The sequence below is a fragment of the Podarcis tiliguerta genome, assembly GCF_965153285.1.
Source record: "Podarcis tiliguerta genome assembly, chromosome: 4".
NCBI classification, from domain to species: Eukaryota; Metazoa; Chordata; class Lepidosauria; order Squamata; family Lacertidae; genus Podarcis; species Podarcis tiliguerta.
This window is the reverse complement of record NC_139537.1, coordinates 36,729,351-36,741,867: the sequence shown is the minus strand read 5'-3', so window position 1 is coordinate 36,741,867 and position 12,517 is coordinate 36,729,351. Positions and strand designations below refer to the sequence as shown.

Genomic DNA, 12,517 nt, shown 5'->3' with positions numbered 1-12,517 from the left:
CGGAACTGTATTAAAGCTGTCCAGAAGCAGGATTAAGATACCTGATCCCTGAAAGAACACATGAAGTACCAGAGAGTAGTATATATCACCATTCCTGTCACTGCAGGATCCTCAGAAAAGAGACAACCAGCACTCACATGCAGTTTTGCATTTACTTCACTGGCACAACAATGGAAATAAAACATACAGGAAGAATAAGAGCATAACAAAATGCATTTGGGGCTTCTAATTGTTCTTGCTCTTTTAGTCCTTGTAACTATTACATCTTCATCCTCATCTCCTCTTTTTTACTTTTGCCACCTTGTTTTAAAAACAATCCTGTTTCCAATGCTAGAATGCTTATCAATTTATTCTTTCCCTACACAAAACATTCAGTAATTGGTTTTCTCTGAAGAACCTGTTCAAAACATGCAGCCTGATCCTACACATTTCCCCAGAAAACCCTGCTCAGTTCATCCATGTAAGTGTGCCTACGACTGCAACCTTATTCCATCATGTTTTTAACTCATAATAGTTATCTATAAAAGGTAAAGGGACCCCTGACCATTAGGTCCAGTTGTGGCCAACTCTGGGGTTGCAGCGATCATCTCGCTTTATTGGCCGAGGGAGCCAGCGTACAGCTTCCGGGTCATGTGGCCAGCAGGACTAAGCCGCTTCTGGAGAACCAGAGCACTGCACGAAAATGCCGTTTACCTTCCCGCTGGAGCGGTACCTATTTATTTACTTGCACTTTGACGTGCTTTCAAACTGCTAGGTGGGGCAGAAGCAGGGACCGAGCAATGGGAGCTCACCCTGTCGCGGGGATTGGAACCGCCGACCTTCTGATCGGCAAGTCCTAGGCTCTGTGGTTTAACCCACAGCGCCACCTGTGTCCCAATAGTTATCTATACTTGGATCCAACTAGCACCTCCTCTTCGTTTTTCTCTCCCTAATGTCATATGCTGACAATGTATTCGAGGTAACAACTAGAACATGTTTGACTGCTTCATAGCTCCATATGGTCAAAGCATTTTAATAAGAGCAAGAACTACAGCATCAGTGTTGCCAAATGTGAAGTAAACCTCATCAGCGATGGAAGTGGCAAGCAGCAGTTAACATAACATACTGTAATTATCAAGGTACTTACTCAAGAATGCCTGAGTGCTACAGAATGTTAATAAGACAATCCCAGAACAAAATGCTCTTAGAAGACAGTAGCCATATATTTCTATAAAATAGTTTCCCTTCAGTTTTCAAACTCACATCCATTTTCTAAAACTGAAGAACATTTATTCTTATTAATCATGACTTGTATTCCAGCTTATCTCAAAGGCTTGGAGCACATCTAAAACCAGCACACATGTATTATCTCCCAAGCATATAAAGCTTTAAGGTAAATTCCACCACTACAAATAGTTCTAGTGATATAAGCCAACTCAAATAATAAGGTCCTCCTACAGTGCTTACAGTATCTAGAAGGTAAGGTAAAGGTAAAGGACTCCTCGACGGTTAAGTCCAGTCAAAGGCAACTATAGGATTGCGGGGCTCGTCTCACTTTCAGGTCGAGGGAGCCAGAAAGCTGTCTGTGGCCAGCATGACTAAATCACTTCTGGTGCAACAGAACACCATGACAGAAACCAGAGTGCATGGGAACGCCGTTTACCTTTCCCGCCAAAGTGGGACCTATTTATCTACTTGCACTGGCATGCTTTCAAACTGCTAGGTTGGCAGGAGCTGGGACAGAGCAACGGGAGCTCACTCCATTGCAGGGATTCGAACTGCCGACCTTCTGATCTGCCAGACCAAGAGGTTCAGTGGTTTAGACCAGTGCCACCCATGTCCCATCCATCTAGAAGGATAGCTGTGTTAGGTCACATCTTTGCCATACGTTAAATGAGTATTTAAAATCGCCAGTGCCACCACCTCTGTATTGTATGGCTTCAGTTCCAAGGTCATAATTTGACCTTGACCCCAGACAGTGATTCAGAAGAGAGGTTTCTGCCCCTAGAGCAATGGAGAATGAGATGAGTGGTATTACCACACTTTACTCTGAACCTTTGGCTGCTTGCTATCTTTCAACAAACAGAGCTGGTAACAACAAGTGCAGATATGATCACTAAAGAATCCCACAGCTTATCAACCAGGAAACTCACACATGCATTCAAGGATAACCCCTGTGTACTCACAAAATAAAGATTATGGTTTATCAATATCTGGACATCCATAGTGTGAGATGGTCCAGAGTGGTCAGAAACTTCCTAATTTAATCTCGAAACAATTGAAGCAAACTGTGTTCCAAAACTAGAAGCAGGATTGAAAAAAGGACAAGGCAGAATGCCTAGATGCCTAGAACTGTACGCCAACTACATGCTGTAACAATTTCCCCAATTTTCCCACAAAGGAGGAAGCAGAATGAAAATGAGCTTTTTGACATCAAGTAAATATTTCTTACATAGTAGCCAAATGAACCCTGCATTCAGCAGTTGCAAACTTCCATTTTCTTCATGAACTAAAAATCACTCTTGTTATAAGAGGTCCAGCCTTTCCCATGTATTTTAACCACCCAGAAGGGCAAGAATTTAGTATGGATACTCCCTCTTACCAAGCAATCAGTCAAGGGGGAAACAAACTGAAAATAACCCCAGGACTTTGGTTCAAATATGTTATCAAAGTCAGACTGGAGATTAGCGAATTTTAGCTGTAAAGTGCCTTCCAAATCTGTTGCAGAAACGACAGATAATTTGACACCCAGGTGGGAAGAAAGAAGTCCACGCAGTGCATGCCAAAGTAATATTATCAATCTCTTTATTACAGCCAATGACTGAAGTGTGATACTATGCAATGGTGGTGATGAAGATTGTTCCACTGTCATCACACGGTCCTTCTAAAGAACTTTATGCCAAATTGGGTAGAAGTCTTCTGCAACCTTAGCTTTTGACATTTATTTTGTACTTCTGGGCTTCCATATACCATTCGAAGATCCACTGCTGTTTCAGTGGGAGAAGGAGATAAGAGTCCATAGCTCCCTTGCTTCAGAGATAATACAAGTCAACATATCTTCCACCCCTGTGGGAGGAGAAAGCCTTAAGAGAGTTCTGTAAACCTAGTACCTTGGAAGTCGAATGGAATCCATTCCAGAACTCCATTCGGCTTCCAAAATGTTCGGAAACCAAAGTGTGGCTTCTGATTGGCTGCAGGAAGCTCCTGCAGCCAATCGGAAGCCGCGGAGCCCCATCAGACGTTTGGCTTCCAAAAATAGTTTGCAAACTGGTACAGTCACTTCCAGGTTTGCGACGTTCAGGAGCCAAAACGTTTGAGAACTAAGCTGTTCGAAAACCAAGATACAACTGTATATCACTTCAATAGAGGTTTAGAGCTGCAACATCTGAATCTTTATGGGTTCTGTATTACCTTCCATATTACCCTTTTCAATTTCAGGCAACCTGTTCCCAGGTTAGAATTTCCAGTGAAAATATGCATAAGTTCCTAAGTGTTCTCACCAAATGCAATTTTCATTCTCATTAGATTTCCTGGAATTTCCCAAACCTCACAGTGAGAGGTGAAAAGACCTTTGCCAACAGCAGACATTGCCCTTCTTTGTAAGGTCAGTGATCCCTTTGCCTTTTTCTAAAGTTAAATCAATTTTAAAAGCAATGCAAGCTGAATATGCTTTATTTCCCCCTTGATTTTTGAGTGACATTGTCATAAATGCATTAGGCTGCACTGTACAGAGGCCAACCACCACCAAGAGGTTTCATTCCACAGTGGTTTTGTGGTTCAGGGAACTACAGCAAGACCAGTCAAATGAAACTATATAGGAGCCTGTACCACAAGGGCAAACAAGATCCCTTATCAAACAGAAGATGCATCAGTGCAAACTAATTAGAATTAATTATGTCTCATAATTATCAAGAAGGAAGAAGTACAGCAAAGCAAGTTGAAAGCATGCAAACATTAAGTCTATTTCACAGGTTGAAAGCCTGCAAATGTATCTTTGTTTCAGCAGACTGTTGAGGCTTAAAGGAATAGGGGATCCTATGCTAAACCAATGAGTCTGCCACCCATTATTTTATTCCTGCTGGTCCTGGAATATAAATTCAGATTCACACAGCCTCCTTTCCTTCTGCTCAGCTTCTGAAATTGTCTATAATATAGTCAGCATTCTACCCCTCTAATTGGAAAAGCTATTCATACCTTGATGTTTTTCCTAACTTGAAAAGATTTATTCAGTTCCCTAATTTTATGAAGAAGCAACTGCTATATTATGAGCTTTAGAATATTCCAAGGTGCAGGCACAGTCTTAACCTCCCATATAGCTAATCACCATAAGAACCAGAATCTAGATGGTGGCGCTACTCTGTAACTTGCTTCCCATAATAGTCAACCAGTCCCAACCAGTTCTCACATGTCAGTCAATAATGTTTGAATTCCAAGGTCTACTCAGTGAAGGTGACGCACTTCACCGAATCCATCAGCTGCAGAAGACTGCTACTAGAGTATAACTTAAGGAAAGTTACTGCTTACATCTATACAACCTATGCACATAGCTTTTATGTTCTGTAAAGAATTTAGCAGTCTTTCTTGTCTTCACAATAGCTTTGAAGTGGGTTTCCATTATTTCTGTTTAAAAGATGATCAGAGATTCACCACACACTACGGCAACTTTGGATGATACTAGAAGTGCTAACTAGCAAGTGAAGGAACTCTCTGTGCTCACATTCTCTGTACAGTACTTGCACAGAGATGTGCAAGCTGTATGAGTGACCTCCAATTTTGCACAAGTTGCAGTGGAAGACCAAAAATGCCAGTGCAAGGAATCTGTGCACTCACTTAAGGCAGAGATGGGGACACAGCTCTCCCCCTCCCAGAACATTGGCTATGCTCCCTGAAGTCCAACAACATCCAGTGGGCCAGAGGTTCCCCATGCCTGACATAAGGGTAGCACTGATTGTATTATCCAAAGACCTTCTGTGTTTTTGACACAACTGAGACTTAAACTACAGTCCAGAAGATCACAGTTCAGCAACCTATGCCAGGCAGAGCCAACACGTTGTCCTCCAGGTGTTGAACTTCAGCTCCCATCATTCCTGGCCATTCACCCCATACTGGCTGGGGCTGATAGGAGATAGAATCCAGTAACATTGGAAAGACCTTATGTTGGCTACCATTCAGTCTATGTACTGGACCAAACTGCAGTGAAGGGGCTATCCATCTCTTGACCACCCTGATTGTGAGTTCAGCATGTTACACTTTGATCACAAAAATGACAGAGTCTAGTGACATCTTAGAGAAAACTTGATTCAGCATTTCATAAGCATTTCTGGGCAAATTATCCTACAGATTTAAAATACATAAACAGTCTACCATGACTAGCACTTTGTGTGTCTGACGAGTCCGCAAAAGCTTATGCTACAATAAATCTGTTAGTCTTTAAGACACCACAAGACGTCTCTGTGTGTGTGTGTGTGTGCGTGTTTGCTGTAACAGACAAACACAGCTATCATTTTCCAGGCTCAAGTTCTGGCTTATGTGATCTGAAGCACATGTTTCAACTTCTGTCCTGTGCTCTCCTGACAACAACCAATGAACTTTGCTTGAATAAGAGCAGTAAAATCACATCTTCATTTGCTTAGAAAAACTCTACGCAAAACTGAGGAGAGCATCACCAAACAGATCCTATTTGTGAATGCGCAGATGAAGTCTTTGGGCTTATTAAGAGAAAGAGAGAGAGAGCGAACAGAACACAAAAAGCTTTAAGAGACATTTTTAAAGGGCAACAATCATCTGGGATAACATACAAAAGAGGGAAACCCTACAGGAGGAAACAGCAAGTGGGTGAGAGGAAACTGCCTAGCTGTGTTTGTACAAAGTCTCTTTCAAGGCAAGCACTAATCCTTCAGCTACAGCGGGTTCCTAACCAAAGCTCTGCTGAATGATTCTCAGCGGAAGGGAACAGTTTACATTAAGTCAACAGTGCCCTGGACTTTCAAAAAAACAAAACAAATGCTGTGCTGTCCCCGTTTCTTCTCAGCAGAGGCTTTTAGCCTAATCTAAGCAAGCCCATTAGCAGAAATTTGTAGAAGTTGAAAAACAAACGCGCCACAGTTTGCAAAAGCAAAAAGCCCAGCAAGATTAAAATGCATGCAAAGCGACCAGTAAATCTTCCCCCATGAAAGACAAAACAAATCTGTCTGCCACGGAGCATAAAAGAGCAGGGAGTCCTGGTGGGCAACAGAGACAGGTTTGGGGTTGTTAAGTAGGTGCCTTTTCCGGAGATGCCCTCCAAAATTCATTCCCTCCAAAAACAAAACTTCAGGGCAAAGTTTACAATCCTCTCCTGGGTTTTGTTTAGCTTCCGGACGGAGAGACGGACTTGCCTTTCTCAAGCAGCGCTCCCTGCCCGGCACACAAGCTGCCTGCTGCGCGCTTTCTGCGCTCCTTCTCCCAGCACGTTGCGCGCGCGGGCGCGCAGATACCCAAACGCGCGCGGGACAAAAGCAGTTGCTCCAGGCAGCGCCTCACTCACCTCCTGGCGCTGCTGCCTTTTGTGCATCCTTCGCTTTCCCCAGCCACTCCGGAGACTCCCATCGCGGGCGCCTTACCAAGAGAGACACACACCCCTCCCGCCTCCTTCCTCAGCCCGACAGGATCCTCCTCCTCCTCCTCCTGCTGCTGCTCCTATTCCTCCCCACGCAGCCGAAGCCAGTCCCGCCCATTAGGGTATCCAAGCTCCAGCCAAAGAGCGCCGCCACACAAACTCACCCCCCTCCCGGATACAATGGTTCGTTCCCTCCGGGATAACAGGGAGAGGGAAGGCACGAAAGAGGAGGGGTGCGAGGGACGCGCGCAGAGTCAGGAAGAAAGAGGAGTTTTCCGAGCACAGGAAAGCTAACGAGCTGGGAGAAAGGGGGAAAGGAGTGGGGGGAGGGCATACTTCCAAATACTTCGTTCTGCATCTGATTGCACTTTGGCCCCCGAAGGTTTAGGGCCAGTGGCTGTCTCTCAGCCTATCCTACCTGGCAGGGTTGTTGGGAGGATAAAGCGGAGAGGAAACAACCACCTGCACTATCTTGAGCTCCTTGGAGAAAAGTTGGAATAAAGATGTAATACGAATAATAAACTGCATTGCTGGTCACACTTACTTAGGAAGGAGGCCGTTGAAGTCCGTGGGATTTTCTTCTGAGTGGACATTTATTGGCTGCGCTTGTAAATCCGTTATGTCTTTACAAGACTCCGTTTGGAGAAGAAATTCAGGTTGGCCTTCTAGAATCCAGTTCTGGAGATGAAAGCTTGTCTTTGGGGAACAAGGTGAAATCCTCCCTTGAGGCTCTTGGGAAGTAAATTCCAGTGGCTGCCAATGCTGCAGTGACACCCACTTTAGGGCAGAATGGGGGCAGAAAGCCAAGGTGCCACTCAGCATGGCAGGGGGTTAGACTAGATGACCCTTGGGGTCCCTTCCAACTCTGCAATTCAATGAAAGCAAGATGAGCCAGAAGGCACCCAAAAGCAGCAGGGCTGGATTGTCACTTTTTAAAAAAAATAAGGGTTGGATTCAGACCTATTCATACTTGGAGTAACCCAATTAAAATCAGTGGGGCTTAAATTTTGTTGTTTGTTTAGACGTTCAGTCATGTCCGACTCTTCGTGACCCCATGGACCAGAGCACGCCAGGCACTCCTGTCTTCCACTGCCACCCGCAGTTTGGTCAGGTTCATGTTTGTAGCTTCGAGAACAGGGGCTTAAATTAGTGGGGTTTACTTCCAAGAAAGTGTGTCTGCTGTCCTAAGCACACTTAACCTGAACGAGGCTGCAGTTCTAACCCCAATTACCTGGGAGTAAGAATGCCCATTGGCATGGTTAGGCTTGTAGTGTAAATCTGAATCTGACCTATTACCATCTAAAGAGGAAGACCACATAAAAGCATTAGCTCTGGAGTGCAAAGTTATGTCATTGCACTACTGGTGCCACACTTCCTACTCTCTCCCTTGGCGGACTTGTAGGGCGCAAGTTCCTCACTGCTGCTGGAGAGCACATTGCAGATAGAGCCTTTGCAGGCTAAAGTCCTGGATTGCGGCAATACAATTCCCCCTTTCCAGGACTACTCCCCGTGACATCATGCTAGGAGCAATGTGCCTGGAGCGCTTTAGGGGAGCTGGTTGAGAAATCTCTTGTAAAACTTTGCACAGATTTTCTGCAAAAGGGCAGGCTGTCGGGGAACAACAAATAGTTATTCATCATGAGTCAGCTTCCTATCTGTGACATCAGCAAGAAAAATAGGAGGAGAGCCAGAAAGAGGGGAGGGGAGGGAAAGGAGTCTAGTCTCAGAAGACTCCCCCTTCTCCTTCTCCTTCTCCTCCTCCTGTCCAGAGATTGGACTGGAGTCAGACTCGCAGGAAAAGGATGTCTGCAGCCGGACTCTCTCAGGAATCCAGCTGTGTTTATTCTCCCCTCTTGCACAGAGACTTGAGGACATTTCAGAGGGGGACTGCTTAGCATCCACCCTTTGGACTGCTTAAGCAGCAACCCTTCAATAGCACTTCCTTAGAAAAAAGATTGGGATATGTTCGCCTCCTTGAAACTCTTGCTCTCTAAAGGAGCTCCGGAGAGCCATTTCGAATTGCTTGCAAAACAGTTATAGCAACCCCACAAAAAAAAAAAAAGAGGGTTTGTTTTGGTCATGTGTGACCTTACACAGGAAACCCTGAGGGCCTTTTCTGTTTTGTCATTATTCATTTAGTTGGCCCAGACAATGTTGTGTTGAGTTCAACTTAATCCTTTTAAGTCTGTGCCTACATTGGCCAGAGTTTCCTCCATTGCTAAGGCAAGAGGTTGCCTTTAGCTCTTGCTTCTGCTCCAGGCTGCTGTTTTATTGCTTTGGGTGCATTCTGCAACCTCTGGCTTTGACAAAATCCCTTTGTTTTCAGAAAAGTACCATCGCCGTAGATGCAGCTTTCTTCCCACAAATTGTGCCCAAAGCGACTCACTCACAACATATAAAACGAACAATAGCTTTAAAAAAATATAAACAATTATAAACAATCTTATCAATAAATATAAAATCAATATATAGTTTAAACAGAGGAGAAAATGATACCAATACAAAAGGAGAATTGTTGCACAAAGGCACCACCATGGTCCAGACGATGTATCTGTAGTTTCGATCCAAGACTCCATCTTCAAACATCCATAGATTCCACCCCAACTTTCAACTAGGGCACTGTAGACATCCCATCCTGGCTCTCACCCAGAAAGTGGTCTTATGCCCACCATTATTGTGCCTCTTGCCCCACATGGTGGCCATCTGGCGTTTTGAACACAGCAACAGCATCGGCTCAAAATGCCTTCTTTGTCAAGGACAACGGATACACTCTCTTCCCTTCCTCTCTCCCCATTTCCCATTCTAGTCCACACACCAACATCTGCCATGCAAGCAATACTCTGATTACTGTTTATCAGAAGCCATTGAGTGCTGCGTGCAAAATGCAGAATCCAGCAAAGAGGTCCAGTAACTGCTGGGAAATTAGGTTTCATTTTCTGGTAAGTGTCTTGTAAATCGTGTCTAGTTGTTAGTTAGTGACTTGTTAATTCAAGATGATATCTCCTGTGGCTACAAAACAACATGGTGTAGCACGGCAGTTTAAAACTAGTCATAAAATTCCTAATGTCTAGACAAAAGTCAAAAGAACCACAGTTATCATAATATTTACTGTAAATTATATAAATAAGATTATAAAAGATCCCTGACATGGAATGTTAACTGGCAAAAGCCCACATATCTTGTTCTTTTATAGCAATTCCACAGAGGCATACCTATTTAATATCCACAAAACAAACATTTATTCTTTTTTTAAAAAACAACAACACCTCTAGTATATTTTAAAGTACTGTTGTTATATTGCTGAACAAAAAGAAATACTTTGTCATGCCCTTCTCTACTGCTTTTTTTGATCTTTTTGAAATAAAATAAAAGTGATACTCAGAAGGGAATAGGTTTTGGCTATGATGGAAATCCTGAAGCATCAGTAGTCTTGCCAGCTCTTAGAACTCCAGTGAAGAAACTAGGATGAAATATGCCAGATTATGCACACTCCAAACTTTATTCTGTATAGATGCCACATTTAGAAAGGCATGTATAGCTTCACTTGGGCTGCAGCTCAGAGTAAGTCCCATTGAATACAATGCGGCTTACTTCCGAGTTCACATATATAGGATTCTAATGTTAACGCTCTTTGAAAACTGTGTGTGTCCCCCCCCCCCGAACTATTTTTAAAATGGCAGATCCATTAGCCAGCTGGCATTTCATCAGCATGGTAGCGATGATGACAGGACAATTGTGCTGAAGCCAAGCATGCCAGTGTCCATTCCATTTGATCCTCCCAACAACACAGAGTCATCATTCCTTGCTTACTTAACACGTTTAGTGTTTAGTCTTCACTGAGCTGTGTTGGTTTTCCCCTTTAATATTTTCCTCTGAAGAGATATTGGACTTCTGTCAATTTTGGGGCTCCTTCATGCCAGCTGATACTTCCTCTTTCTTTACGTAAGGATCCACGTTCAAATTACAAATGTGCTACTAGCTTGTAGGATTTGAGAAAGTTTGATATGCTTCACATATACTTTCATGGTGTGATGGTTACAACCTGGCAAGGCAAGCGCCAACTTCAATAAAGTTGAGTGAAGCTTTCGTGAAGACTGTTTACATCAGGATTCTTTGGGGGAAGCCATAACTGTTTTAAGCAGCATAAGAAAAACATTTGCATCTCACTTTCCCTCTACAAATCTCAAGGTAGGAATTTCCTTCCCCATTTTATCCTGTGGTATGCGTTAGGGTGGACGCGGGTGGCACTGTGGGTTAAACCACAGAGCCTAGGGCTTGCCGATCAGAAGGTCAGCGGTTTGAATCCCCGCGACGGGGTGAGCTCCCGTTGCTCGGTCCCTGCTCCTGCCCACCTAGCAGTTCGAAAGCATGTCAAAGTGCAAGTAGATAAGTAGGTATCACTCCGGCAGGAAGGTAAATGGCATTTCCGTGTGCTGCTCTGGTTCACCAGAAGCGGCTTAGTCATGCTGGCCACATGACCCGAAAGCTGTATGCCAGCTCCCTTGGCCAATAAAGCTAGATGAGTGTCGCAACCCCAGAGTCGGTCACGACTGGACCTAATGGTCAGGGGTACCTTTACCTTTATGTGTTAGGGTGAAAGGTAGTGACTAGCCCAATATCACCGAGTGATGCTATTTTTAGCTTGTAACTGTGAATGATACTCAACAAAGTTTTACTCATCAAAGACCCACTGAAATTAATAACATGACCTAACTTTGCAATGTTAATTTATGCCAATGAGTTTCCTCAGAGTTAAACTTAGTTAATAAGCACTCTGTGTGTTGTAACCTGCCCTGAGATCTCCAGTAATGAGGGATGGGCCATAAATGTGCCAAGCAAACAAATACATAAAATATTAAAATGACAGTGATCAACAAGGACAGTGTGTGTGTGTGTGTGTGTGTGTAAAGAGAAGGGATGAAAAAGAGGGGGTTGTGTAAGACAAGGAACATAGTAACTGATAACTTGAAACTGCTTAAGTAGGCTAGTGCATAAGCCAGTCTGCAGCCACAACAAAATTGTTGTCTTTGTTGCTACAGCAATCGTATGTGTTTTCCATTCACTTAAGCCGCTAAGAGCTTCCTGAAAATAGTCAAAACATTCCCTTAATCAGACTCCTGATTAATGTAAATGACCAACTACCTGGTGCTAAACATGTTGACTCAGAAGAAAAATATGTCACTGACTTAGGATGTTTTTTTAAAAAAACTATTTAGAATAGTAGCTGATGTTCATTAGCACCAAACACTGAAAGGCCATTCTACATTGTATCCGACACCTGTGGTTGCCCTTGCCTAACTAGTAAGAGAAAACTTTTTGTCTGCATTGAATTTCTGACACTTGTGTTTTACAAGTTGCTTCTACTGGACATAGCCACTTACAGTTGAGAAGGGGTGGAGTGTGGGGTCCTTGACATTTATAAAATACTTTCCTAGCATAACATTCCATTCTAGGGGTGCAGCTGATTCAGATCTGTTCTGAATTCCTTATGTCAGCCTGGTCTGCAACTGTAAAATCAAGAATTATTTGGGGCCAAGGCTTACCCAGACTTTGCTCCAGAAGCCTTCGGCTTGGTTGATGTTAAGTAACTAGGGAAAAAGCAGACCATTGAGCATGTGCAAAATGCCTTAAAGAGAAGCCTTAAAGTGTAAGAGGATCAGACCAAAGGCCTATAAAACAAAAGGCCAATAAAAATAAAATAAAATACAAACTCTAAAAACAATAAAACTATTCTTACAGATGCACATTTAATATGTACAATTGTCCCCAAATAGCTAGTATTCCATCACCAACCACTTACCAGATATGGTTACGGCTCAAATTGAGACAATGCTTATCTTATCATCATTCATTCATTTTATATACTACCCTTCATTCAAATATCACTGAGCAGTTTACAATATAAAAGAACATTATAATATTTGTTATGGATAAATATTG

At 43.2% G+C, this 12,517-nt stretch overlaps 1 protein-coding gene and 1 long non-coding RNA gene across 22 annotated transcripts in view; one reads left to right on the top strand and one right to left on the bottom strand.

Annotated features, from left to right (window-relative positions):
- The window catches only part of PHLDB2 (pleckstrin homology like domain family B member 2), a 74,697-nt gene extending 67,920 nt beyond the window's left edge, over positions 1 to 6,777 (bottom strand). For 3 of the 21 annotated variants that reach the window (XM_083438273.1, XM_083438265.1, XM_083438270.1), the window contains exon 1: positions 6,506 to 6,626. The gene's annotated coding sequence lies outside the window, so the exon portion shown is untranslated. Of the gene's footprint in view, positions 1 to 6,356 lie in introns of all 21 variants that reach the window. The other 18 variants (XM_083438268.1, XM_083438258.1, XM_083438274.1 and 15 more) reach the window with 13 other exon arrangements.
- The window catches only part of LOC310676528, a 719,806-nt gene that overhangs the window by 61,349 nt on the left and 645,940 nt on the right, over positions 1 to 12,517 (top strand). The gene's annotated exons all lie outside the window — the stretch shown is intronic.